Source organism: Sarcophilus harrisii, chromosome X (assembly GCF_902635505.1).
Source record: "Sarcophilus harrisii chromosome X, mSarHar1.11, whole genome shotgun sequence".
Classification (NCBI taxonomy): domain Eukaryota; kingdom Metazoa; phylum Chordata; class Mammalia; order Dasyuromorphia; family Dasyuridae; genus Sarcophilus; species Sarcophilus harrisii.
The window spans coordinates 81188397-81213138 of record NC_045432.1 but is presented as its reverse complement, the minus strand read 5'-3'; positions in this window follow the sequence as shown (position 1 = coordinate 81213138).

Below are 24742 nucleotides of genomic sequence, written 5' to 3'. Positions count from 1 at the left end.
TTTTTTTTTTTTTTTTTTTTTTTTTTTTTTTTTTTGTTTTTATTTTTTTACATTTTTTTTTTGTTTTGTTTTTGTTTTTTATTTTTTGGGTTTTTGTGGGTGGGGGGGTTTTGGGCAAATTAGTTTTGGGTGGGTTTTGGGATTTTGGGTTTTGGGGTGGGGGTTTGGGCCGTTTGGGGGTTTGGTGTTTGCTGGGGGTGGGGAAATTGTTTTGGTTTGGGGAAAGGTGTTGGATTTTGGGGGTGGGGGGGGGGGGAGGGAAAGGTGGTGGGGGTGGGGGGGGGTGGGGGGGGTGGGTTGGGGAGTGGGGTGGTGTGGGGGTGGTGTGGTGGGGGGGTGGGGGGGGGGAATGGGGGGGGGGGGGGGGGGGGGGGGAAATGGGGGGGGGTGGGGGGGGGGGGGGGGGGGGGGGGGGGGGGGGTTGGGGAAAGGGGGTGGGGGGGGGTGTGGGGTTTGGGGGGGGTTTTTTTGGGGTGGGGAAATGGGGTTTGGGGTTTGGGGGGGGTTTTGGGTTTTTGGGGGTTTTGGGGGAAGGGGGGGGAAAGGGATTTGGAAGGTGGGGGGAAGGATTGGGGAAAGGGGGGGGAATTCTTGGCCTTATTTTTTTTTTTTTTTTTTTATTTTGGGTTTTTCTTCCTTCCCTTCCCTCACCTCCCCTCCCAAACTTTTTTTTCCTTCCCCTCCTTCCCCCTTTCTTTTTTTCCCTTTAAAAAACCCTCCCCCCTTAAAATCTCCTTCCCAACTCCCTCCTTTTTAACCCTGCCCCTTTCAACTACCCTCCCCACCCCTTCCTTCCCTCTTCCTCTTCTCCCCCCCTCTCCCTCAATTTCTTTTTCCTCCCTCCGGGTCCTCCATGCTCCTTTGGATGGGGAAGGGGGCTGGGTTTGCCCCTTGGCAGGGATCCCAGTTTGCCCCGGAACCCACAGCTTCCGGGGCCCTGATCCCAAAGGTGGCCTGAAAACTTCCTCACAGGCTCATTGGGGAAAGAATGGGCTTCCTTCCAAAGGCTGGGCTTTCCCGCCTTCCCCCCTTCCTTAAATTAGGGGATTGGAAAAAGTCAAAGGAGAGAAAGGGAATGGGAAGTGGAAAACCGGGTTCCCGCCAGGAGGAGGGGGAGGTGGGATTGAGGCCGGGGTGGACCCAGAGGGGGGTTCGGGGAATGGGGATGAAAAGAAAAGCAGAAGGGGGGAAGTTAAAGGGGAAAGAATAAAGGGAAAATGTGCCCCTTGAAAGCCAGCCAGCTTCTGATGAGCTCAAGATGGAGGGGCCCTGGCCCGGGGTGGGGGCGTCCGGGAGGCTCCGATCCCAGGGTGAGGCTGTGGCATCTTCCTGGCGGGGTCGGGGCTCTGGATACCCACAGCCTAGGACAGGGGTCCTCAAACTTTATAAATAGGGGGGCCAGTTCACCGTCCCTCAGACTGTGGGAGGGCCGGACTCTAGAAAAAACAAAAACTTTGTTTTGTGGGCCTTTAAATAAAGACACTTCCTAGCCCTGGGAGAGGGGGATGATCGTGCTCAGCTGCCGAATCTGGCCCGCGGGCCGTAGTTTGGGGACCCCTGGCCCTAGGACATAGCTGACCTCTCCGGAGGGCCCTTCCCTTCTCCTCATTCCATGGCTATCGGTCCCCGCCCCCTTCCTCTACATATACTTTTCCTCCCTCCGTGGTCCTCCATGTTCTCAGCTATAGGATGGAGTAGTAAGGGGGAGCCGCTAGGGTGCCCCTTGGGCAGGGGAGAGTCCCCAGTTTGGGGGCCAGCCGCACACTCCACTGAGACTTCTCGGGCGCCTCTGGAGGTCGGGGCAGACGTGATCGGCTCGAACAACCCTTCCTGCACTATGGCTGCGATCTCGAGACGAGACACAGAACTGGGCTCATGCCTTCTCCAAAGGCTGGGCTTGCTCTAGTTCCTTCTCTCTCTTCCCTTCCAAATCCTCTCCCATCCCTTGAGGGCCATCCCTGGAAACAAAGATCAAACGGGAGAGAACTCCCGGCGGCAAAACTGCCGTGTCAATGATAGCGTCCCATAACCGCGGTCCCTCGCCTCTACGGAGGAGGGAGGCAGGCTCCGGTGGCATCTGTACTTCTGCCTCGTCCCGCTCGGGCTCGGCCATCTTTCCAGCCAGTGTATCGCCCCCGCGGGAATGGCCAGGGTGAAAGATGGCGAAAGCAGAAGGAAGTCTGCCACGTTAGAGATGACACATGTTCCATCACAGAGCCCGAATCTGAAGTCATTTTGAAAGGAACGTTTTAGGCCATTTGAGGAGAGACAGGGACAGCCAGAAAGGAGGCTCCCTTTCTCAGGTTCTGGAAGATCTACAAGGTTTCCATAGGATTTTAAGAAAGGGATCACATACAAATCACACAAAGGGAGCCTAAAACCTAAGCTTGGGTGGACCCTAAGTAAGACCACAGCATTTTGAGTGGATCCCAAATGCAGGGGAATGCTCAGATTCCCTGTAGCCATCCTCGGCACTCCCAGAGAGTTACTGAGGTCAAAACCACATTCTGGGGAGCGGGCGGTCTTGAAGCCCATAAAATTAGGTTCAGACAGTATTAAGAGATGCTAAAGAACCACCCGCTGCCTTAACTGGATTCGTTCCTAAGATCTCAGCAAGGGGAGAATTCCAAAAGAAAGGAAAATATGGTATTTTTTATCAAACCAAGGTGAAGAAGAAAGCAACCAGACAGCCACGGGACCCCCTCCATCTCAGAGATCGTGACCCGAATGGACCGTGGATGGAGCCGATCCGATGGAACATTTGTCAGGTCCGTCTGTTTCTTCTCTCAGGGAATATCTGCTAGAAGCCTAGAGAGGGATTTTTCCCCCCAGTGAAAACTTGATATGGGAACAGGCAGACCTCTGCTGAAGTAGCTCCGTTTCATAATCTATGTATCGGCAGCAAACGTGACACACGCAGGGAGACGCGGGATTTACAGCGGATACGGATGACGTGGGAGATACTCGACACAAAGTCCAGTGAGGAAAATAGATAGCTTTGTGACGGTGAGGTTCCCCCCAAAATAATCCCCAAGTTATACGACTTCCTCCCTGCAGGTTTTATCCCCAAAGCCACCACAGATAAGGCTGAAAAAGAAAACTACAGACCAAGATCAGGATTGATTCCATCAGACTAGGAAATCAAATACAGAGTTCAGCAGTGCGTTCCATAAATTATGTTAGAGCCACAAAGGATTTCTAACCAGGATGCGAGTCTCATTAGACTCTAGGAAAACAATGAAAAAAGAAAGACTTTGTAAGCTTGCAGATGCAGAGAAAAGTCTGATAAAATAGAGCATATGTTGAAAATGTTGGAAAACAAACAGAAGGATCTTTCCTTAAGATAACTTTCCTATGTAGAACACCAAAAAAAAAAAAAAAAAAAAAAAAAATTTATACACGATGGGGAAACACTTGAAGTATCTCCATTAAAAAAGATAAGAAATTGGGCTTTCCGCTCTTGGCACAAGGCTTTGAGACGGCCTTAGAAATCTCAGCAATAAGACAGATTAGGCATTAGAAAAGATATTAGAATGTAGTACAACCACCTTATTTAAAATTAATAAATTATGATTGATTAGCAAACTCTTGAGGAATAATGGATAGAGAACTGTTCTTGACATTTAGCAGATTTGGATTCAAGTCTTACCTCTTGTCGTATAATACTGGATAAATCATGTAACTTTACAGTGTTGTAGACAGTTCAAAGAAAACTAAGTTTCAAAGACTATCTAAAAAAAAAATCTCAGTAATAAGGCAGGGCAGAATCAAAGGAACGAGCCCCACGAATAAGAAATGAAAACGCTTCTCTTTGTAAGGAGGCTCTTTGGCCGATCGGACGCGGGCAAAGCCGAGACGATCGACCCGAGAATTAACGTTGGGACAAACTGATTTTTAGTAAAAAGCAGGATTCCAGAAAAACCCATGAAAATCCTTGGCACTTTTCTCCCTTGCTACGAGTAATCGAGGGAAACGTGTACAAAGAGCAGTTCCCTCGATGACAAAAACAACAAACTACCAAACTCGTAGGGGCTCGCGTCTCGTGCGAGGAAGACCCATGCAGAGGTGACATCGAAATGAGTTGGCCGGAAATCACAGAAGAGCCGAATGGACGAAAAGACATCCACTGTTCGTGGCCCGTTTGAGCTAATGTGTGGAAAAAGGTCAATGCTTTCTAAATTAATCTGTAGACTTCCCGCAACACAAATCAAAATGCCGTCGTGATATTCCAAAGAATTAATAAAAATCCTGAGCAAATTCATCTGGAGAAATAGATGGGCGGAAACGTGAAGAGCAAGGGAAAGGCAAACCTAGAAGAGGACTTGCTTTACGAGATTTGGAAATATTTATAAAAAGGAATGGATCCGGGGGAAATGGAGAATTCACAAGTAGAACTCGCTTTATATACGAGGTTGCCATCTGATGCTCCAAAAACCAAGTGAAGGATTGAATAAAAACTGCTGGGAAATCGTACCCTTAAAAAGCAGAAAAATAGTTGGAATCCTTATCTCATTCCAAATGCCATAATAAACTGGAACAGGCAGGAAACTAAAGGAAAACTGGAGTCTCTCTGATCTGTGCCTGCTCCCCCCTTCCCCCCTGGTCCATGCCTCCCTCTGGTCTGTCTCTTGGGGGAAAAAAAAGGAATCTGATGGTCATGGAATCACAGAATTTAAGAGTGGGTCAGAACCACTTGGTCCAATCCATCCCCAAAAGGAACTAGAATATTGGACAAGCGGGCGTCTAGCTGCCCCGTCTGAGGGTCTCAGAGGAGGGGAGAGCCCAAGGCTTTAGGCGGCCCTTTCCACCAGCCAGCTCTGGTGATGAGGAGGCTTATCCTGGCATCCAGCTGCACTCGGCCTCTTGGGGAGGTCTGCCTTCCGGGGCCAAACGGACCAAACAAAATTGATAGGTTTGATTTAAAAAAAAAAAAAAAAACAACTCGTTTTGACAACAAAATATCCTCTTGGGGGCAAAAAAAAAAAGGGTTTTTTAAGGGGCAATCTTTGTGGTAAATAGAACAGAGAGAGCTCTAACTTCCAAAATACATGGGACTCCCTACATCTGTCTTACACTAATCCAGAGGCCCAATGAAACAACCATCAGGGGCAGCTGGGTGGTACAGTAGGTAGAGCAGCAGCCCCGAAGTCAGGAGGAGCCGAGTTCAAATCCAGCCTCAGACACTTAACCCTTCCCAGCTGTGTGACCCTGGCCAAGTGGCCTAACCCCAGTTGCCTCAGGGAAAAGAACAGTCAGATGATAGTACAGAGAATTGCCAGGATGTGGAATTGAGACACAGGCTTGTGGGCCCGTGCCATCAGATCAATTCCGATCCAGAAAGAGCTTGGGGGGTCTCGGGCCCTGGGTCTGGCCTTGGGAAGATGGTGTGGGAGTGGGGTCCTTGGGGGCTACTTCCTCTCGTAGGAACCCACATTTCTGGCGGGCCATTGGGCCCAGAAAGCCCTTTTCTCATCACAAACCGCGTATGGGAAGTAGAAGATGTAGCAGGAGCCCCATGTTCCAGAGAAGGAGATCGAGACTAACAGGCGGTGCACGGCGAGTGAACGCTGGGCCCGGGCTCCGAGTCTCTCCTGCGCCCCCGTCGCGGGACGGCCTTCCTGGACCCTCCCCGGAGGACCCTGTCCCTTGTCCCTCGGCCGTTCGTCATCTCCTCTGCACGTCCCGCATCCTCGTGGGGATCGTTGGCACCCACGTCACCCCCACACACACGCCCTTGGGAACTCCCTGAGGGCCCCCCCCAAGACAAGCAGCCCAGGCCTGGGCGCCGAGCCCTGGCTGATCGGGTCGTAGACTCGGAGCCAGAAGTGGACCAAGGCCACTCCTCTGCTCTGAGGCCCAGGGACTGGACGAGGAGCCAGAGGCGCTGCCGCAGGAGGCGTCTCCTCTAAGCCACACAAGGAACCGGTGGTGGAGCCGGGCCGGAAACTTGGGGCCTCGGGGGCCCGAGCCAGACCCTCCTGTCAGGATGGGCCGTCTCCAAAGGAGCCGGACCAGATTCTGCTGAAGGGGCCTCTAGGGTCAGAGGCTCTCAGGCGGGAGAGTGGGAGGGGTGGGTCTTAGAACCAATCACTCCCTCACCAGAAGCACCCACTGGGACAGTCCCACTAAGGAGCCCCCTCCTCCCATTAGGGACCATTTTTTGCACGAGTAAAGGAGCCAGGGCCATCCCCTCGGTGGGTCCGACTCCCAGGACCCTCTGGGCTGGGGCCCTCGATGGAACTACTTTCCCAGCCCTTCATGTTTCTAAGTTGCCCATTTCTGAGGCAGCTATCACACCCTGGGGCCTGTGGGCAGAGGCCAGGCCACGCTCACAGGGCCTTTTGTGCCATTCTGTTAGTGCCAGGGCAAGGAAGAGCCTCTAGGGGGGGCCAGGGCAAGGAGGAGCCTCCGGGGGGGGGGCAGGGCAAGGAGGAGCCTCTGGGGGCAGGGAGGAGCTCTGGGGGGCCCAGGGCAAGGAAGAGCCTCTGGGGGGGCACCTCTCGGGTTCCCATTCTGGGCCTTCACCCCTGCTCCATTTCCTTTTATTGCTTCTGGCCCGTCCCTCAAGGCGCCTGGGCTCCCCTTTTGCCGTCCATCACATTAGCTCGCCTGTCACTCGCCAACAGGAGGACGGTTGCTGTCACAAGGGTTGGTCCGTACGGGCCAGACTTCCCTTCCCAGAGACCAGCCCCGGTTGGAGATCTTAGCCCGGGGACCTCACACTGGTTTCTTACCCCCCAGCAAGGCTGTGGGCTACTCTCTGCTCTCCCAGGGACCACCGTCAGTTCCGTAAGGGACGCTCCCCTTAGTTCTAGTCAACAAGATTCTCCCATGACCCCCAGGGTCCCAAAAGAGCTGGACAGCATTACTAGCCAAAGAAGATCTCAGTGGGCTGGAATGATGGACAAGAGGATACTCAAGAGGCCCAAGTTCAGTTTCTGATGGGGGGAGGGGGGAGGAGGGGGAGGAAGAGGGAGAAGGAGGGGGGAGAGGGGGGGAGAGAGGTGGGGAGAGAGAAGGGGGGGAGAGAGGCGGGGGGGAGAGAGAGGGGGGAGGGGGGGAGAGAGGGGGGAAGGGGGGAGGAGGGGGGGGAAGAGAGAGGGGGGGGAGAAGAGGCGGGGGAGAGGAGGGGGAGAGAGGGGGGGGAGAGAGGGGGGAAGGGAGAGAGGGGGGGGGGAGGAGAGGGGGGGAGAGGGGGAGGGGGGGAGAGGGGGGGGGGCGGGAGAGAGGCGGGGGGGGAAGGGGGAGAGGGGGGGGAGAGAGGAGGGGGGGGGAGAGGGGGGGGGGGAGGGGGGGGGGGGGGGGGGAGGGAGAGGGGGAGAGGGGGGGAGAGAGGGGGGGGGGGAGGAGGAGGGGGGGAGAGGAGGGGGGGGAGGAGAGGGGGGGAGGGAGGGGGGGGGAGAGGCGGAGGGGGGGGGAGAGGCGGGGGGAGGAGAGGCGGGGGAGGGGGAGAGGCGGGGGGAGAGGGGCAAGGGGGGGGGAAGGAGCGGGAAAAGGCTGGGCGAGAGGGGGAGCGGGTAAGGGGGAGTTGGAGGAGGGAATAAGGTGAGGAAGGAGAGGCAGGGTTGGGAACCCGACTGAACCGGGGGAGGACGGGGGGGTCCACGGCAGGAAGGGGCAGGCCCAGGAAGGGGGGAAAGGAGGAACAGGCGGAGGCAGAGTGGGAGTCACTGAGCTTGACCTGGAGACAGGGGAAGGTCACACAAGGTCCTGGAGCCGGCAGGTGGGCAGAGGAAGAGCCGGAGAAGGCTTGGGACCCGGGAAGGGGAGGGCGTGGGCTTTCGGAAGCGGGCCGCTGGCCGGCAAGGCAAAGGGCTAACGCTGAGCATCGTGGGAGCTGGGGGAACTGGTGGAGAAGAAGGGGCACAGGGTCAAGGCCGAGACTACACAAGGCAAGTGTGTGGAAAAGAGGGAGGGGAGAGAAGGCCAGGATGGCGGGTGGGGGTTCTGGGATGAGAAGAGGCTACAGGAACGTGGGCTGGAGGTAGGGGATGGAGACACGGGGAGAAGCTCCTCCCTCTCTCCCTGCACTCCCCAGCCATGGCCAGGCAGCCGAGGCTCCCCCATTCCAGGCCCACTTCTCCCGCAGGTTCTTCTTTCTCTCCTGCAGCCCTGGCCACCTCTCCCCGGCCTAGCCTGGCTCCCGTCCTGGGGCCCCGGGACCTTGCGGTCCTCTAAATTTAATCGGATTCTAGGACGCCCGGGCGCTGCCCGCTCCGTGCCAGGCTGCCAGGTGGCGGGCCAGGCCCTTGAACACCTTCCCCCCTCTCCCCCCGCCTTCCGGGTCTGCGATCCTGTCCCATCAGGAGGGGTCCGGACCACACCTGGGCTTCCGTCAACTCCAGCTATAGGCTTTTGTGGACTCAAAGCCCCTGAGCGCCGCTATGTCCTCCCCTCCCCTTTTTTCCTCTTCCTCTTCCCTCCTCTCCTCCTCCTCCTCCTCTTCCCTCCCCCCCATTGGCCTTTGTCTTCCCCCAGGGGAGGGGTTCTGTGTGAAAGAAGGGGAGGGAGGCCGCTTTCCTTAGAGAAGGGAGGGGGCCCAGGAGCCCCCTGACCCCGGCAATAAAAGGAGGTCCCCGGCCGGCCGGGCGGCTCTCAGGAATGAAGATGAGGACATGGCTGGAGAGGCAGGAGGGCTCCGCTCACGTTCCCAGGAAATGAAGGGCTGGGGGGGGAGGACAGAGGGAGAGGCTGCCACTCGGGAAGGACTTCAGCCCTAGCGCTGGCTCCCAAGGGGTCACACAGAGGGCCCAGGGGCCTCTGGTCCACTCCCCAAGGGAGGCGGGGCCCGGAATCCGGGCCTGGGCAGAAGGGACTGCCTGGTCCGGGAGCCCCCGGCACAGTCACACCACCGAGGACGGCCGGCTGTGGCCACCGCACGGCTTGAATGAAGCTGTCTGTGGGAAGGGGCGGCCTCCACTGGGCTGCACAGCCGCCTCCGTCTGCTTGAGTACCCGGGATCCGCGTGCACAGGCATCGGGCTGCGAGGACGCAGAAGTGCACCCACACCAGCGGGTCTGTGTCTGGCGGAACATGTGGGGATGTGCCCAAGAGTAGGGGCGCACCTCGGAGAAGGGCGTGTCCCTTGGCACCGTACACACGTGAGGCCCGGGTGCACAGCGGTCAGGAGTCAGCGGTCACGGATCCGCACGTTCGGGCGTCTTGTTGTGATCTGGGGAGGGGAGTCCCTCAAGGCGGGAGGGGGGCTTCTCAAAGCAGGGGGGATCCTTTGGGAACCGGGCTCTGTTCTTGGCCGGGAAGGCCAGGGGCCCCAAGATCCGGGTCCATGTTCTCGCCACGGTGTCGGGAATCACAGTTGCCTTCCTTGGCCGGCCCGGCAGAGATCAGACACGGCAGGGCGCACGAGGGGGGCACTTGGGGCTTCCGAGAGCTTCCGCCATAAATATTCCCAACCGACTCCGTCTCCGGTGCCTCTGGACCCGCCGCTGCTCCGGCCCTTAGGAAGGATCTCCCTGAGCTGCATCCTCTTCTGCCAAGAAGAGACTTGCCTCCACTCAATCAGCGCCCACGGCGGCCCGTCCAATCGCCTGTCGAAGGCTCCCCTTCCTCTCCCCGCCTCGTCTCCTCCAAGGAGAACGATCCTCCCGCGACAACGGCTGGCGGCCCTTTGGTCCCATTGCCTTCCTCTGGACGCTTCAGCCCACCTAGAACAGAGAACGGCCAAGTTGGAGGGAAGCTCAAGATGCAGAGCATAGAACGGCCGAGCCAAGAGGAACAGCCCCGGCCATCCAAGCCGATGCTCCCCCCGGACAGGTGAGAACCAGAGGCGCGGGGACAGAGCGACCAAGCCGGTCAGTGGAGGCCGAGAACCCAGCTCCCAGACTCACAGGGGAGGCTGGGTCACCCCGACCCCACCCCCCCAGCTCCAGCCTCCAGAGCAGAGGGAGCCTGGCCCAACATCCAACCTCCCGGCCGCCCCTTTCACCTAGTCTCCCCCCCCCCCCAGCTCCAGCCTCAGCCCCTGGTGCTGCTCATGCTACAAGAAGCCACAACACCAGGCTTGGTGGCCGGGGCCCCCACCTCGCCTCCCAGAGGCCGGGAAGGCCGGGGCCAAACCGGCTTCTCCTGGGGCTAACGAGCCCGCCAGGCTCCCCCCCCCCCATCCAGCCCGGACCCCGCACGAAGCCGAGGTGGCTGAACACACCCCACCCTTCCCAGGCTGCAGGAGATGGAGGGCAGCCAAGCTGGGGGGCCCAAGACCCAGGGCCTGAAGCCCAAACACCGCAGCTCTGATGCCGGGCAGCTGCTGAGACGCAGGTTCTAAACACCTGAGCCGCCAGCTGGGCTTCTTCCGAGCCCGGCCTTCTATGCAAGGCTAGGGCCCTTCCCTGGCCTTTTGCAAAGTTTGTTTTAAACAAACCATGCTTCCTTTGGGAGAAGAAGTAAGGACGGTAGGCCGAGAGACAAAGAAAGAGACAGACAGACAGAGAGACAGAAAGGCCCATGGAGGAGGAGACAGACCGGAAAGCATAGCATCTGGAGAGAGGCAAAGAAGTAATGACAACCGGAAAGAGAGACAAGAAGAGAGCGACCGATGGAGGACCGGGAAGAAGAATGGAACCATGAAGTACGAGAGACAGATGGACAGAAAGACAGAGAAAGATGGACGGACAGAGACAGAGAAACAGAGACAGATAGTCTGGCTAAATACAACGAATGCCCTATTTCATATCTCCTTCACCTGCCAACATATGCCCTAGGGTCCTGTTACCAGAAGCCTGGGTGAGGGCAACCGCGGGAAAGGAGAGGGTAAAAAGCCCCTGAGAGCAAACATGGGGCGAGATCGGGGTTTGGTTACGGCCAGAATGGGGGCTTGTTGGGGAGGCCGGCCTTCCGGGCTCCAGTCGGGAGCCTCTTCCCCCACCGTGTCTGGCGCGTCACCTAACGTGGCAGGCGAGACGTCCCCCTCCTCCTTCCCATCTCAAAGGGCCAGATGCGATTTTCGGGGCGTCGGAAGCTCCCCGGGTCGATGACGGCCTGACCCCGCCCCGCCCCTAGATGCTCTCATCGTTCGGCCTCTCGGGACCAAGACAGCCGGGTTCAAGTCCCGACTCCAATACTTTAGCCCTCAACCCCTCCAAAATGGCCATTGTCCCCATTCTTGCTGTTTAATCGAGGGCCGAGCACGTGGCGGGAGCGCGTCGGGGCCGGTGGGAGGCTCCGTGAGGGCCGAAGCTGAAAACTTACCCGCGCGTTTTGTAAAGAAAAAGCGGGAATAAAGTTAGATAAAAAGCAATAACTCCAATAGTGCAAGTAAAACATTAATAACACAACAAATGAATAAAAACAATTTAAAAAACTGGCTGGCGTTTCCTAGGAGAACATATGAGGGGAGGGGGGAGGGGGGGCGGCCGGAAGACGAGCAGTCTGCCTCCATGGCCCGGAGCATCCCACAGAAATTCCGGCACAAGAGGGGCAGGGAGAGCCGGGCGGGGAGACTCAGAAATCACGTGACGGCTGGCTTCGGGCTTGTGGGTAATCCCTCAGGTAGGGGGCCCTGGTGAGCGAGCCCCAGAAGGAGCCAGTTCTCAGACTGAGCCGGCGGCCCCCCCCCCAAATGGGGAGTAGCAAGAGAAAAGCTGGGCTGGGGCACGTCCGGACAAAGAGACGAGAGCCGGGGAGGAGAGGCCGGCGCTTCGCCGGGGAGGAGAGGCCGGCGCTTCGTCGGCCAGTGCCCGGGAGGCCTTTAGACGCGCTGCTGAGGTGGCCCCCCTCCCCGGCCTCCCCTTCCCGGGCCTTGCCTCCCCTTCCCGCTCCCTTCTTTCTCTCTGCCTCACTGCTTTCTTCCTCAGCCTGCTTATGAGGGGGCGCACAGGACACCCCCAGTCACCCCCACACCGCTTCCCACTTCTTCTCTTGTGCATTACCACCCAAGGGCCTTGAGGGACGGTGGAGGGGTTAGGGGGCACAAGCCGCTCGGGCTCCCCACAAGCCCCGCCCACCAGCCCCGGGCTCCCCACAAGCCCCGCCCACCAGGCCCACCCACGAGGGCTTCCCATCAAGCCGGACTCTGCTGCCTCCTACGGAGGCCAAAAGGACATCGAGGCTCTCTGGGTCTGGGAGGCAGACGGGGGAGGGATTGGCCAAAGGGAGGCCTAGAGGACGGGGGGAGACCGATCCCGGCCGGAGCCTCCCGGAGGCCGACCCCCGGTCCGCGGGCCAGGCCCGCAGCCACACAACCCACGGCGGTGCAGCGGGCCTTCCCGCAGACTGAGCTGGGGAGAGGGGGCGGCCGGGAGGCCGGGCCGGGGCCTCCGCGAGCTCCGGGCCTGGAAGCCCCGCTTGGGATGGCCGCAGGCACGCGGGCCTTCCCCTCGGGAAGCCTTGGAAACGGGCCTCCTTCCCACGTGGGGGCCGGGAGCCCCGGCGGCTCTGGGGAGCGGGCGCCCGCCAAACCCCGAGCTCCACAAGGGAGACCGAGGCCCCCAGAGGGGAGGAACCCGGCGGCGCGGGCGGCAGGCCCCAGGCTGGGAGGGAACTCCCAGGAAGGAAACGCCCCCTACCCATGCAGGTCTCCCCTCCCCAACCTGAGTGGCGGAAAGCCGCCCGGAGACCCCGAGGCGAGGAAGGGGCCGTGGGACACCCCGGGCGACCCTCCCCAGAGTTACGGGGGGGGGGGGGACTTACCTGGGGGAGAGGAGGAGAAGAACCTGGACGCAGAGCTCCGGCCTCCGGCCCCCGCCCTTTGACGGGGCAGCTGGGCCAGTCTCGGACTCAAACCATCAGGCTTCACTTAAGCTAACAAGGAACCATCTGACAAGAAAATGGGAAACAGTTGGCGAGCTCTGGGCCCATTGGGCCGGTTCGGTTCTGCGCCCGGCCCCGCCCTCGGAGGCTTTCCCCGCCCACCACGCGCCCCCGGGTCCCAACAGCGCGCCACATCGGCCCTTACGCCGGCCCTGGGAGGCGGCCCCGGGCTGAGCTCCCCCCTTGGCCTCAGCTTCCTTGGCCTCAGCTTCCTTGGCCTCAGGCCGCGCGTTTTCCCTCGGAGCCTCAGTTTCCCCCTCCCCTCTCGGGCTCTTTGCAGCTGGGGCCCTCGGGAGGACGCCGCCTTCCTTCCTCAGCCCAGCAGGGGCCAAGCCGCCCTCCGGGGCCCTTCCCATCCTGCCCCGCCTCCCACCGGGACCGGCAGGCTCCCGAGCCTCCGCGGCCGGGCCGGGGCCTCGGGACCCCGCGGGACGGTCCCCATAGACAACAAGGGCATCGGAAGCGAGCCGGGCAGGAGCCTTGGCTTTCAGTGGGATAGTGGGAGGGACTTCCTGGCCAGCAGGTCCCAGAAATAGGCTGGGGGGGGGGGCTGTTTGCTGCGTCAGAAGATCTGCCTTCTCCACAGGAGGCACTGAGTGACCCTGGACAAGTCCCTTCCCCTTTCTCTCAAGCCCTGGGCCCCCCTCTCTCCACATTCCCTCCTTTGGTGAGCCAGCCCATGGTCTTTAATGGACTCAGTGAGGCAATGATGTAACAGGGGTTAGATCCGGCCGGGGGGATGCGCAGTTGAGAGATTGTCCTCCCCGGGTTAGGGATTTTGTATTTACGGCCACAAAATGTTTTTTTTTTCCTTCAGTTCGGCTCCAACAGTCTGAGGGACAGTGAGCTGCCCTGTGGAAACAGTTTGAGGACCCTTTGATGATTTTGTTCTAGTACGTCTTTCTTTCTTCTGTTCTTTTTCTCATTCTTGTCTTCTGTGTTCTGACTGTGTGGTGTGTGTCTTTTTTTCTGTCTCTGTCTCTGTGTGTGTGTCCCTCCCTGTGTGGGGAAGGGAGCCAAAGAAGAACCGGAGCCCCACTATATCCCAGGGAAAGAAGGAAAGGAGGAGAGAGCAGGAGAGCTCTCACAGGGAGGGGAGAGAGAAAAACACAGAGAAAAGGGAGAGGCAGAGAGAGACACACGGAGAGAAATAGAGGGAGACACGGAGAGATAAGGAGACAAAGACATAGAGATCAGAGAGAAGAGATATAAAAACATATACAAGAGAGAAAGACAAGGAGAGAAATGGAGAGATTAGAAAGACAGAGAGATAGATGAAGATGAAGAAGACAGATGAGAGAGAAGAAGAGATAAGAAAGACAAGACATAGAGAGAGAGATGAAGTTAGATGAGAGAGACAAGAGAGCAGAAAGACAGAGAACAAGAGAAGAAAGAGATGAGATGAGATGAGAGCAGAGAGATAAGAAAAAGAGAGAGACATAGAGAGACAGAGAGATGAAAGACAGAGATGAGAGAGAGAGAGATACAGAAAGACAGAGACATAGAGAGACAGAGAGATGAAAGACAGATGAGAGAGACAGAGAGAGATACAGAAAGACAGAGAGACATAGAGAGACAGAGAGATGAAAGACAGAGATGAGAGAGACAGAGAGAGATACAGAAAGACAGAGATACTGAGAGACACACACAGGGGCAGTGGATTGAACCCAGGAGAAGGTGTGGAGGGCTACCATATTCCTGTCAGTCACTTGGGAAAGAGCAAGAGGCTGGCAGAACCCGAGGCAGCAGCGGGCCCGAGGCCATCGTCCCGGGGGGCGTGCGGTCTGGGGTCCGCTCCCTCCGGAGCTTCAGCCACGGCGCCCGCAGCCCCGGAAAGGCAAACCCGGCAGCTCCCCGGTGGGGACCAATGAACGGGGCGGTGGGGGAAGAGCAGGCCCTTGGGGGCCCTTTGTGTTCCCGTTCGTTAGAAGGGGAACTTCTTGGGAACAGGGACCATCTGGCTCTTCTGTTGGACACCCTGGTCCTGGCACACAGTAGGTGCTTAATAAATGCTTCCCAGATGGGGTCATTAGCCGGCTCAGGAGGCGGGCAAAGCTTTGGGACTCTCCCATTTCCTACTTCACCAGGCAAGTGGGAGAAAAGGGCTTTAGGTGAGGGAGACTGTTGTGCCGATTCTCCAGGGGGCAGTGCAGTTCAGCGGGAAGGGCCTGTGGGCAGAGTGCAGCCCGGCCGAGCCCTGGCCCAAGTTGTGTGGCCACATCTAAGAGAAGCCGCCGCGGGCCTCCCTTCTCGGGCGGTGGCCAGGCTGTGGGAGCCCCGAGCTTTTTCCGGGGCCGAGCTCCCGGACCCTCCGGAACCCCCGGAGGGGCTCGTGGGTCCCACCTCCGTGGCCAAAGAGCTGCAGACCCCGGGGCCAGAGCCAGAGCTGCCCCTCCCTGCGGAAGGCCCAGCTTACCTGGGCCATCCCATCCCTGCCCCCCCCCCAGCCGGGCACGGGCAGGTGGACGATTCCCCTCCCCCCTTCTGGGGAATCAGGGTTCTGGAGGCGGTGGGGGGGGGGTCAGCTTCTGGGGGAAGCATTCAGGCACTAATTGGTAGTTGCAAGTAATTAAAGTAATTTACTGAGATTATAAAGAAATGTCTTCATGGTGATTAAGCAACCAGGGCTGGGGAGGCTGCTGGTAATCGCTTCCCCAGGGGCCTGGGCACTTGGATTCTGGTGTGTGCCAAGGAGCGAGAAGGCCAGGGCGCAGGCGGGAGCCAGGGAGCGGGGGCCGAGGGGCCCGTGGGGGCCGAGGGGCCGGTACCTACCGGAGCTACCGGCCATGGGCCACAAAAGCAGCCAGGAGCCGGCCGGCCCCACGCCGGCACGGGGTGTCCAGGCCTGAGCCCCGACACCGTGTGGATGCTAACGCACGCCTGACACACCGACACGAGGGCCCCGCATGCGTCCAGAGACACGTGTGAGCCACACACACACTGATACACGCGTCCACACACTGAGCCAGGCAGCCGGATACACACTCCCTCACACGCACGTACGCCCCCCCCGCATCCCCCTCCAAGCTCACCGGCAAGCGCCCAGGCCGGCTGATCAGCCTCCGGGATCCTTCCCTGAATCCAGCAGGGAGTCTCCCTTCCCTCCCCTTTGGGCCCCAGCTCCCCACACCGGCCTCTGGCCTTCCCGTCTGTCTTGGGGGACAGCGAGAAGGGGAGCCCTGGCCCAGCCCCAACTGCCTGGTCTCAAAGACCCCCTTCACTTCCACCAGCCCGAAGCCTCCTCTCTGAGACCAGCAGGGCCCCGCCTGTGGCCACGAAAGGGAGCCCCCGGCGAGAGGAGGCCGAGGGGGGGCTGTCGGGAATCTTGGCCAGTAGAGACCCCCCCTCGGTGAGGAGTCTGCTCCCTTGCAGCAGGTTAGGAGGGAGGACGGAGAGGGAGCGAGCTGGGCGCGGGACGCCTGGTCTGTCACTTTAAAGCTGTGTGAACATGAGCCAGTGGTTCACCTCTCTGAGCCTCGGTCTTCCCAGTGATAAAATAGGGACAGCATCCTCACCCAGCCTGCCCCGCAACGAGAGCTGCCATCAACCTCCACCCAGTCTGTGAACTTCTGGAACTGGGGGGTCTCCTGAGCCCCAGAGATCACAAGCAACCCGAGCGTGAGAGCTGGGTCACTGCAGGGCCTGCTGCTCAAAGGGCTCGTGCCTTCCTGGCCTTGTCCCAAACCTAGAGGACAAAGGTGGGGGCCCGTGGCCCAGCCGGCATCCGGGCCCAGCACACGGGTCTGCAGCCGGGGCAACCTCACTGCTTCTTTCTTAGAGAGAACAGAAAGTTGGGCCAAGCTCTGGCTCCCTCCACCTCAGACTTTTGTGCAACACCCCCCCTCCCCGCACTGCTCATCCCTCTGTGTGTGCCCCTGGCTACATATTTCCCTCTCCAATGCAATCCTTCCTCCCTCCCTCCCTTCCCTCCCTTCTTTCCTTTTTCCCCTCCCTTTCCTCTGTCCCTCCTTCCCTCCCTTCAGGGCACCAGGAGCTAGGCCAGGGCTCGGCCCACACTCGAGTTCCCAGTCCAGCTGGGGCGTTGGAGGGGAGGCCCTCGGGGGGCAGAGAGTGGTGGCACTCTCCGGTCACTTTGTCCTTCCCCTGCACGGCCCAGGAAGGCGAAACCCTGATGGAGCCTGGGGGTTACCTAACATCACCCCGTGAACAAGCGGCCACCCGGGTTTCCCGACCACCAAGAGCGGAACCTTTCTCTCCGCTCTGTCCGGGAGCTGAGCCGGAGTGGCGGCTGCCACTGGCTGGGGCGCTTGGGCCTCCCTTCAGAGTACTTGTCCCCAAACTGCCTCAAGGAGGGGGGGGGCAGAGCTCTCCCTGCCCCATGGAACCCGCTTGGTGGGACCCTTGAAAGGGCCACAGGGAATGCCCGGGGTCCTCTGGCTTATGAGGGGGGCCCAACCACGGGGGGTAGGGAATATGGACTGGATCATTCCCAGCCCCCCCCCCAGGCCTGCACTGCCATTTGTGGCACCTGCGCTTCTGTGCTTCTGCCCACATGTCCTTGGCTGTCTTCTGGACAGCCTCCTTATCCACGGTCCAGACATGGGGTCTCCGTCCTTGGAGCCTTTTAAGCGGAGATCAAGACACTGATGAACAAGTCCCTGGGCAGGATGGGGGACGCAGAGGACGGACCCCAGTGTGGCCGCACCAGGGTGGGGGTCGCAGGCATCTCTAGGCCTGGCTCAGCCCTGTGCCCGCTGCCTCCGTCTGGGCTGGTAAGTAAAGGACGGAGTCGCTCCGGACGGGCCTTTGGCTCCCGCCTTGGCTCCCCGGGAAGGCACGGCAGGGGCTCCAGAGGCCCCGTCACCGGGAAAGGGCAGGGGCGACAGGGAAGAAGAGAAAACCGGCCACCGGCGAGTCAGGCCTCCATGGGTGGGGCGGCCCCTGATGCCTTCTCGCTCCCACATCTCCCATTAAAGCCTGCACGCACACGCCCTCACTGAGGGCGTGACTCACCACAGCCTTTGGGGCGAGGTGGGAGGGGCAGCCAAGGATGTGCCTTGCAGAGATGCTCGGGGATTCCCACGGCTCCCCCGCTGAGCGCCCCCTGCTGGTGGGGCAGAGCACTCGCTAGGGCTGCTCTAGGCTAGGGTGAGACGAGGGGACCCCCGAGGAGAGCTCTGGCTCAGAAAGGCTAGCTTCCTTTTCCCCAAGTTCTCCCCAACTCCCAAAGAGCAGGCTGGGGCGCCCCCTCTGTCCCTCTGACCCCCTCTGGCCATGGTGACTCCGGCCCCAGCCTCCTCAGACATGGAAGGGTGGCCAGGGCTGGGAAGGGACCAAGAACGGAGGAGCCCCTATATCCCCCCCAACAGCCTGACTGGGGTGGGGGGAGAACAGGCTTGGCCAGCTCTTCTTCCCCCATTCCTTCTTCTTGGCTATAGGCAATGGAGGCCCCCCCTACAAAGTTGCAAAGCCTGGGTGTATATACACGGACGGCTCCAGCATCCGGGTCTAGGAGTATCCCAGAGAACATAGCCACAGCTCGGGCAGCAGCAATCCGCAGCAAGGAGATGTGCGAGCCAAGCACGTCGCTGCAAATGGTTGGGGACGTGATTGGGGGCCCTTCGCCTCAGGGGGTTGGTGCTGATGATGCCGGGGATGCCCAAGATGGCAGCTTGCCCAGATCAGGGCCACGGGTGACTCCCTGTGTCACTATGCACTCGTCCAAGTCACGAATCCACATGTTTCCCAGAAGGCCGAGAGCCCTGTGACGTTTCCTGAGTTCATCCCCTTGGCTGGGGCGCTTGGGCCTCCCTTCAGAGTACTGGACCCCAAACCGCCTCAAGGACGGGGGCAGGAGCTCTCCCCGCCCCACGGAACCTGCTCGGTAGGACCGCAGGGAAAGGGCCACAGGGAATGCCGGGGTCCTCCGGCCCTACGAGGGGAGGTGCGGCCCTTTGGGGGTTCAGTGCTCTGGTCCATGAGAATAGTCTGGGCTGCTTTAATGAATTCATTTCTGATCCAGATCTCAGGAAAGGGGGAAAAGGTCAGTGACTCTCGCCAACAAGGGGGGCCACGTAGTTACTCTGGCAGCGGGCGAGCCTCATCCCGGTTGCCCGTGATCACCGCCCCCTTTTCAAAGGGCTGACCGGACACCTCTGGGACAAACCCTCCAAATCTCGCCGGACCGTGGCCGTCAAACTCAACGTCATGTCACGTCTGCAGTCTGCCGGCCCCCGATTCTCTGTCCCCTGCGGGCTCCCTTCCGAAAACCGGGACCTTTCCTCATTCCCAGGCTTACGTTCTGTATGGGTCCCCCAAGAAAACGACAGCTGTTCAAGAGTCCCCGAGTCAAAGTCTCCCTTTGCTCTATAGCTGGTGATGGGGACTTGTCACCGCTAAGCTGGCTTCCCAGCCCCTTTTCATGATCCTGGATGCATCTTCTTGAGGAAGACAGAAGACAAACAATGGTTGACTCTTTTTGTTTCAAGACTTTGTCACCTGCCAACCTCATCCCCTGCACCTCAGGCGGGGGCCTGCCCCGTCCTTGTGCTCCCACTTCCCCTCGGCACAAGTCACAGGGCCCCCTTTTGGCCCTCGGCACTTCTCGGCGGCCTCCACTTGGGCTGAGCTTGGCGGGACCGGGCCACGGCTGGATTCTGGTGCCCTGACCTGCTCCTCCCTCCTCCAGACTCGGGGAACTCTCCCTGGAAGAGGCCGCGGATGGCCCCGGAGGCCTCCCGGGAGAACTCCCAGCCTCCTCGGCTGCCTCTCCCTTTCCTTCTGCATCAAGATCGTGGGGCATGTGCTAGCCAGGGGCTCATGCCTCTCTTTGAACTCTTGGGCCTCAGGCTCACACCTGTTTTGTTCTTCCTGAATATTTCAAATGGGTTCCTTCTAAAGTCTGAGTCACAATCACGGCTTCGGAGAGGGCCCTCCGAGACCACGTGGTCCAAGCCGCCCCTCAACAATAGAGCCCCGGCCAGTGTCTATGGCCAAAGAGGATGTTCCCCTGGAAGACCTTTAATACTGGGGAAGTCACTGCCTTTCGAAGGAACCTGCTCTCCTTTGAGGCATCCTTACCCAGTAGTGAATTTTTCCTTAAAATGCCCAGAGCCGGAAAGAATTGCCAGGCAGGGTCTGGGCAGGGTGGAGTCTCCAGCGGGCAGGACGCTCCCTCACCCGGGCTGCGTTCTCTCCGGCTCCAGTTCTGTTGCGCCTTTATTCCTGTCTAGTCCCAACCAGATGGAGCATCCCCAGACCACAGTATCCGATCCAGTCAAGCACTTCACGTCTGGCCACTTTGGGGACACCCTGTGTCAGACCTAGCACCTCCCCCTAGTCCACTCGTGACCGGAGGTGGCGGGAGAGGGCGCTGGACTTGGCGACAGGAAGACCTGACTTCCAATTCCACTTCCTGGCCGTGGGAACCTAGGCAAGTCAGTTTGTTTTTTCCCTTCCTCGGTTTCTTCATCTGTAACTTGGGGGCGATCGTAACACCTCCCTCTCAGGAGGCTTCCGTGAGACGGCACACGCAAAACTGACACCATCGAACTCAAAGCGACAGGGAGACGTCAGGTATCTCTCATTGATGGGGATGAGGGCAGCCTGCTACGTGTGACTGGGCCGGGCCTTGGAATCAGAAGCCCTATGTTTGAGTCCCAGCCCTGACACTTAGTAGGTGTGCAACTCTCAGCAAGTTGCCAGACCTTTCTTTCAACTCCCTAAACGGGGAGCCTCGTCCCGAGAAGAAAGCGGATTGCCAAGGCCGGAGCTCTGGAACTCCTTCGTACCGCTCTTGCCCATAGAAAACACTCAATAGATCATATGCTTCCACCAGTACCATCCCCCGGCCCTCACTCCTGCCTCGGCGGCCACGGGCTGAGCGCCCTTTGACCGACCTCCTCTTCCTTGTTCATCTCGAGTCAGCCCCAAGACGTTCTGTGGTCTCTTGCCGGACCCCATCGTGGAGGCGGACCCGGTATTCAGAGACCGTATTTCTGACAGTTTCGTGGCTGGTCAGCAAGGCCCCCCCAGGCCCATCCCCCTGAGAGGTCAGAGACCACAGATGGGACCCGCATGCACCAAATACATAGGACAGCTCTCCTGAGCTGCGCCAGAACTAAGGGGGTGCCCAGTGGCTGGAGCACGACAGATCAGACTCCCACCTCCTTCCTCCCTCTTTCCAGCTCAACGTTCAATTACCAGTCTCTTGATTTCACCCCCATCTTTCTAACTCTACTGAAATTGGACCCCGTGCCCATTTGTAATCCCCCGTGACACCCCAGGGTGCCACGGCGAGCTCACGTGGTCACCTCGAGAGCTTCAAAATTTCCAAGCTCACTCCTCAGTGACCCCGCTGGCCTGGGTTTGGGCCACAAGCTGAGAAAGTTTGGGAACATCTAGATCATGTGCTAGAAACAGAGAGGAACGCTATCACGCCGTAAGAAGGATGAAGAGGATGGCCTGCAGGGGCCGAGGCAGAGCACAGCAAGCAGAACCGTGGGAGCAAGACACTGAAAGCAACTCCAAATGGCTTCAAAACCGCCCCCGCGCCGGCTGACTGACCCTGAGGCCAAGGGATGTGGCACGGGGCCCACATCCTGACACAAGGGGGCGGCTGGTGACACAGAATGGGACACGGCCCATGGGCAACTCAGCCATTTGTTTCCCACTGGCCAGGGTGGAAAAGGAGAGAGCAAAAAGCTGTTGCAGGGCCAGGGCGACCTTTATGGCGTGCCCCTGGCCAAGTGCTGAGTTCCACTCTGCTCAGAGCTGATGGCTCCCTCGTCCCTCCGGCCCCGCCTACATCACAGTCATCTGGCCGTTCCTAATCCCGGGAGATACACGATGGTGTCGAGCGCCATTGCCAGTTCGAGGCTTCCTAGCTGGGAGCCGCCTCTGGAGAGACCCCTGAGATCTTAGCGTGGGACCGTGAGCTCACCGAGCACAACTCCCATTTTAGAGAAGAAGACACGAGGGGGAGGCCGTGGCTCACGGTCGCGGGGCGGCGCTTCCTGTTACCAATCGCCAATCGCAACCTCTGGCGAGCGGCGGGGCAAAGGAAAGATGGGCGAGTGGGCGGCAGCGCTTTGCCAGCGATGGCCGCCCAACAGGCCGAGCCCAGACAAGGAGGAACTGTGGGGAACGCACAATAATAGCGGGGAAGGCCCATGAATAGAGCAGCTGGCCTTGCTCCCTGCCAGGCAGGTGAATGCAAGGCCCAAATGACTTCGGAGTCCACAATGGGCACCCAGGAGGTCGGTACAATCTAGTGAGGAGAGAAGAGAGCTCCTTTATCCTATTGTGCCGCCCAGCAAGCTGGCAGGGGTGGCCAGCGGCCTTCTACAATGGAACCGGAACCAGGCCGAGCCCAGAAAGAGCTCCTCTTGGAAGGGAAGGAACTTGCCCGGGGTGGGGGGAGGGGACGTAACCGGGGACCAGGCGGCTGGGGCGGGCCGGTCCAAGCCTGAGAATCTTTCTGTTCACCGAGCTAGGCTGGCCCAAGTCTTGACAAGTTGGATGGAGATTTGAACAGGGACGCCTGGATTCAGGTCCTACGAGCCTTTGCTCTCGGGACGGCCCGGACCTCAGAGACCATTGAGTCCAGCCTCCTAATTTTACAGAGGAAGGAAATGAGGCCCAAGGGAAAGCGGTCTGCCCCCGAATCACTCAGATCCTCCTCCTGACAAGTCCAGAGCTCTACCCAGCTGCCTCGGGCCAGAGGGACTTGGGAACCCTCCCAGACTCCAGAGTGGGAAGGAGCCTCACAGGTTGCCCTTTCTTGGCCTGTTCTGGGGGCCTCAGGCCCCGCTTTTTGCAGGGGGAGGCCGTTTTCTCCATCCCGGGGGGCCACCGGGCCCACGTTCCTGCGCTGTGGTGCCTGGGGGACCCATCACCGTCCCCACCTCCTTCTGTCTCCTTTCCACAGGAGAGCCTAGAGCCGTTAGTGGAAGGGGGACCAGGGGACAGAGCTTACCGTGTGACTTTGGGCTACTTGTCTAATATCCCTGAGCCTCAGTTTCCTCATTTGTAAAACACAGCAGTAAGCACGGGAGGAAAGCACTTTGCTGCAAAAGAGCGTTCTTTCCTGTAGCTTGTGGCGCAGAGGCCGAGTCTTTGGGCAGCTGCCGGGGCCCAAGCAGCAAATAGAGGGCGGGGGGAAGAAAGTCCTGCCGGACCTGGGGGAGCCTGGCCCGACCCGAGGCACCGGGGATAGCCTGGCTGGGCTCAAGATCGGAGCTATGGGGCCCACATCCAGGCTTGCGCCCAGAGGCTCCCAGAACACTGGAGGCAGATTTCCAAGGCCTGCGGAATGGCTCCCCAGGTGGGCCGCCGTGGGCCCCGTGGAGGGCGGGCCGGGTGGCGCGGGATGCTCTAGGAGATGCCCCTGTCTCCAGATCCAGGCCGTGGGAAAGGGGCTTAGGCAGCCAGACTGGCTGGGAGGGGGAAGCAGGCCAAAGGAAGGTCCCACCCAGCCCGGCCTGGGCTGTTGTTTCCCTCGGCCTCCTCTGGGGAAAGTCCCCGGGAGGATGGGAGGAGCCCCCGGAACAGGGGAGGCCCGGCCCGCCGGCATGGGGAGACAGGCTCCGAGGCGGGATCGGCCCCCTCCCCGTGCCCTCTGAGTCATCGCAGGGCTCTCGGGGCCGCTCCCTCTATGGGCAGCCCGGGCCCAGGGCCCAGGCCCATTAAGTCTGTGTTCATAGAGTCAGCCCCATTAGAGATGGAATGGGCCCAAGTAGGCAGCAAGTTCGACCGGAGGGGAAAGGGAGAGGGCAAGAAGTGGCCTGCCTGCTGCCGCCCTGGCTGGGTGTGCTGGGAGTGTGCATGGGGGTGAGCTGGAAGTGTATGCGTGTGAGCTGGAAGTGTGTGTGTGTGTGTGTGTGTGTGTGTGTGAGCTGTACGTGAGTGTGTGAGCTATACATGTATGTGTGAGCTGTAAGTGTGTGTGTGAACTGTGTGTGTGTGAACTGTGTGTGTGTCAGCTGTAAGTGTGTCAGCTGTAAGTGTGCGTGTGTGTGAACTGTGTATGTGTGTGTGTGTGTGTGTGAACTGTGTGTGAACTGTGTGTGTCAGCTGTAAATGTGCGTGTGTGTGAGCTGTATGTGTGTGTGAACTGTGTATGTGTGTGTGTGAGCTCTGTGTGTGTGTGAGCTGTGTGTGTGAACTGTGTGTGTGTCAGCTGTAAGTGTGTGTGTGTGAGCTATGTGTGTGTGAACTGTGTATGTGTGTAAGTGTGAGCTCTGTGTGTGTGAGCTGTAAGTGTGTGTGTGTGAGCTGTAAGTGTACGTATGTGAGTTGTGTGTGTGTGAGCTGTAAGTGTGTGTGACTGTGTGTGTGAACTGTGTGTGTCAGCTGTAAGTGTGCGTGTGTGTGAGCTGTGTGTATGTGTGAACTGTGTATGTGTGTGAGTGTGAGCTCTGTGTGTGTGTGAGCTGTGTGTGTCAGCTGTGTGTGTCAGCTGTAAGTGTGTGTGTGTGTGAGCTGTGTGTGTGTGAACTGTGTATGTGTGTGGGTGTGAGCTCTGTGTGTGTGTGAGCTGTGTGTGTGTGTGAGCTGTAAGTGTGTGTGAGTTTTGTGTGTGAGTGTGTGAGCTGTAAGTGTGTGTGTATGAGCTGTAAGTGTGCGTGTGTGAGCTGTGTGTGTGAGTTGTAAGAGTATGTGTGTGAGCTGTGTGTGTGTGTGAGAGCTGTAAGTGTGCATGTGTGTGAGCCGGAAGTGTGAGTGTAAACTGGAAGTGTGTCTCGGTGTACCATAAGTGTGGATATATGTGAGCAGTAAGTGTGGATGTGGGTGTACCCACTGGGCTTCCCCAGGTGCTCAGAGGTCCCCATTGTGCCCCTGAATCTGCTGGGAACCCAGGCCAATCCGCTTCCTGCCTTTCCGCTCTCCCGGGTCAGCCTTAACCATTTTCGCTCAAGTGAAACCTGGCCGGTTCCTGTGGGTTCCTGGGCCTGCCCCTGGGTGTCACGGACTGGGTGGGGAGGATCCCGGGGGCAGCGGAGCTCCGGGGCCC